Source organism: Labeo rohita, unplaced genomic scaffold, assembly GCF_022985175.1.
Source record: "Labeo rohita strain BAU-BD-2019 unplaced genomic scaffold, IGBB_LRoh.1.0 scaffold_633, whole genome shotgun sequence".
Classification (NCBI taxonomy): Eukaryota; Metazoa; Chordata; class Actinopteri; order Cypriniformes; family Cyprinidae; genus Labeo; species Labeo rohita.
Window position 1 is genome coordinate 25661 of NW_026129561.1, and position 4199 is coordinate 29859.

General features: G+C 31.4%; 1 long non-coding RNA gene across 1 annotated transcript; it reads left to right on the top strand.

Annotated features, from left to right (window-relative positions):
• Nucleotides 1-290: 290 nt before the first annotated feature.
• Nucleotides 291-4199, top strand: LOC127161392 (uncharacterized). The gene is made up of 4 exons (XR_007827023.1): nucleotides 291-370; nucleotides 779-849; nucleotides 3708-3786; nucleotides 4085-4199. It is a non-coding gene; the product is annotated as an uncharacterized LOC127161392 (long non-coding RNA).

The following is a 4199-nucleotide window of genomic DNA, read 5'->3' on the forward strand; positions in this document are numbered from 1 at the left end:
TGTTAAATCTCACTTTTATCCATGCCTAGTGGCAGTGTCTTTGTCTAATGCTTTTATGTAATTTGAATACTCACGTAAAAATAAATAGCAAAAATGTAGCTGAATTATTTTTATACAAAAACTGTAAAAAAAAAAAAAGAATACATTAAGTATAATAAACTGTACACATACAAATCAGTTATATATTATATATTGAGCACTGATTTACTCAGTTTGTAGTTCACGTTTATTACCTGAATCTGCCTGAGTACAGAAATAAAAGAAATCTTTGACCTCTGTAAAATCACCGACTCCACCCAAAAGACACAAACAAATCTCTTGCTGCTTTCCTGAAAACGAACAATGACTTGACATGCAGGAATCTTTACAGGTAATCTGAATAAGACCCTTTACAATATAAACAATAAATAAACAAAAAACAATATAAAAAACAACACTAAATAAAGAGTTTAATTTAATCTGTGTATTTAATAACTGTAGTAACATCACTTAGTTTCGCTAAAGTTTGCTTGACACGATTGTCTTCAAACCAAATGAGTGTAAACTGTGTTGAGTGTTAGAAAGTATAAATATTATCTTTATATTATAAATGCTAGAAGTACTGCTGTAAAGAGATTTTTTCCATTAACATGATACAAAATAAAGAACAGCAGAATTAATGTAAAACTGTCTTTATGCATTTTAAAATACATATTTCACTCATGATATAGAAAGGAAAAGAAAACTGTGTTACTGACAGAAAATCCATTTAATCTCCTACATAAATGAACGATATCAGGAGTCAGAGAAGGTCATTTGAAGACTAAAGAAAAATAAAGAATATCATCATGTTCAGGAGAAACAACAAAGGTAAGATAAATGCACAACAAGACATTAGAGATTATACATCTGATAGTACATATTAACAGTTCTGACTATTAGCCTCATGTATAAAACCTTACACAGATTTTATCCTAAAAGTATTTATGCATAAAAGGCAGAGTTCATATGTACACACATTTTCAGATTTATAAAACCACACATACAGTATTCCAGGACCTGCGCAAAACACAGAAAAATAATCATTATTTTGTGACCATATGGGTCCAGTTAATGAGGTAATTAAATGATTAAGTGCTCACTGAACATTAATGATGAAGACCTGTTGTTAAGCAGACTCACTGAAGGAAGGAAAAACAAAAAAAATGAACAGAAACACAACAACTACAGATTGCAGTCACATTACTTTCATTGAAATCAACTGCATATAAAAGAAGACATTAAATCTCTCAAGAGATTTGATCATCCTCTCAGCAGATGATAAACAAATCCACAAACAGCATTACCAGCTTCACTTATTACTAACCAGACAGACTTTATTTCTTAAAATGGCTCTTCTGGCAAAATCAAACAATCACTTTAAAACCATTTCACCTGTACTCAAACTTAAACAAAGCTTTCAAATCATTCACACATTAGTCAATAATATATATGCACTACAGATTATTCATTAGACACTATGTCAAAAATTGGAGAACAGTGTCCAGTGCATGTAGTTACAAAAAAAAAAATGTTTACTGTACAGTTGTTATTTTTGCAATAAAAAAGATACATAAACATACACACACTCAAAAGAAATCACACCTAAGTGTGGTGAATATACAAAAAAAAAAAAAAACATATGTATGAGTGTATATAGTCTGCACACACATTTTTAAATTACTATATACAGTATTTTCTCTTTATGTAAAACCCTAAACAGGTTAAGGCAGTTTAGACACTGTTTGCAGATTTCATGCATTCTTTGCAAAACTCTACATACATTCTCACTTACTAAGATGTAATTTGCTTTGTGATGCAAAACCCTAAACACAAGAAAGCTAAAGTTAAGCACAACTGCAACATGGCTGTCATCGTTTACACACAATAATTCAAAATTCTTCACACTTGTTTTTAAATATTTATGTGTACAGATGACACAGGTGCCTCTGTCAATATGAGAGGTACAGGAGAGTCTAAATATGATGTAGTGGAAGAGAAGGATGAGGAAGAGCAAAAGCAAGAACAGTCTTTTCAGATGAAATTAGAGCTACAGTGATAGACCATGTTCTTGTGCATGGAACGACAGAAGCAGCACAAAGAATTCAGGCAAATTTGAGCAGATTCTCTGTGGCCACCTTAATCATTTGGAAAGTTCAAAAGAAGAATGGAAGAGAACTTTTTTTTGCACTGTATATTTTATACACTGTAATTTCAATATATTCTGTGTAGATCAGCAAGATCACCACGTTAGGGTGGAAGAACAGATGTACTGTCTTGTCAAGGCTGGATCTGCCACACCAGAAGGTTTTTTGCTGATGTAGATGTAGAAGTCTCTAGCTTTGACCAAGACGTGATGTGTATGTGTGTGTATGAATACACACATATATACATACATACGTGCATATGTATACATATTTATATTTTTCTTTCTTTTTTTATTGAAAAATTATTATTATTTACAGTTTGCATTCTTTTCTTTTTTGTAACTACATGCACTGAACACTGTGTTTTTTGATATAGTGTCTAATGAATGATCTGTAGTGTGTATATTGAAAAATGAAATATTCCAAGGCACTCGTGTAGAAAAAAAGCCTTTCATGGACTGGGCTAAATCATTAAAACAATTATAAGTGTAGATCTACGCGTTTCGGCATACACAGCCTTCTTCAGGATACACATCACAAGTTCGAGCAAGTATTCTTAAACAATCATTGTTTATTGACTAATTATTGACTAATGTGCGAATGATTTAAAAGCTTTGTTTACTTTTGAGTACAGGTGAAATGGTTTTGAAGCGATTGTTTGATTTTGCCAGTAGAGTCAGGGGTTCAGTGAATTTAGTTTGAACATCTGAATTTGTGTTTAAGGTTTGAGAAAATAAGTGGTTTCAAAAAATTTGTTTTAGCATTTCAGAAAAACTGTAACTTGTGGTGTTGTATTCTTGCAGTTCTACACAAGAATATATTGAAATGGTCAAAATACAGTTTATAAAAAATACAGTGTCAAAAAACACTTCCATTCTTCTTTTGAACTTTCCAACTAATTTTGGTGGCCACAGACAATCTGCTAATATCAGGCTCTTTGTGCTGCCTCTGTCATTCCTTGCACAAGATCATGGTCTATCACAGTAGCTCTAATTTCATCTGAAAATTTAATCAAACACTTAAACACGTGAACCTTGACTTTTTTTTATCTTGATCTTTATTTGGCTTTTGCAGCTGTGTTTGTAAAACATTTGTTATGCCAATAACTAACTAACTAACAATGAATAAATATATGACTAAATAAAATCCAAGATAAAATATGTTCAGCTGACAATCATAATGTAATGACTTGATTAACTGATCATTTGGAGTTTAAATCTCTGAATATATGGATTGTGGGTTATGAAATTTGTTATTCAGTATTTTCCATAGTTCTACAGATTACCATATATTTAGTAGGAACAGGAACCCACTAGATTTTTTTTTCTTTGTGAATTTGGCTTGAGATCAAGTTGAATGTTGTGCCACTCTCAAAAATGAAAGTGCATACAAATGTACAGAGTTGGTGTTTTACCATTTTATACAGACAGAATTGCTTCTTTATAATACAGAATATCTTCATATGTTTAATAAAAAGATTTATGACAATATAAGGCTGTTTAATTACTGTAGATTTTGTGATTGTTCTTTACTTTCATCTAGAGCAAACGGTGAAGCTTAAACTGTTCAGATCCATCAAGGATGACTCTCAAACATCTGCAGATTTAATTTCAGAACGCAGGTACTTTGGGTAACACATTAAAGCTTTTTATGTCATAGAAAAAAAACATTATTGTGTATGTTTTTTGAAGTTTAATATTTATCAAAAGCAAATATCATTAAAGCTCCTTAAGAGCTTTTCATTTATAAGGTCATATGTCAGAAAGAGTTTAATTACCAAGAATGTTTACACACACAAGTGCAGAAGAAAGTACAGACATACAATGATAGTGCAGACATACATCAGAATTACATACTGAAGATCTTATGATTGATTTTGTTGTGGATTATCATTCTTTTTTTTTTTTTTTTTTTTTTAGCTCAGTTCATCATAAGAGATCAGAACCAGAGCCCAGCTGTATCTCTATGAAGAGTGAAGCATCTATGGGTGCACCATTACAATTTAAGAGTGGAGATACACAACCTGGTTCCAGG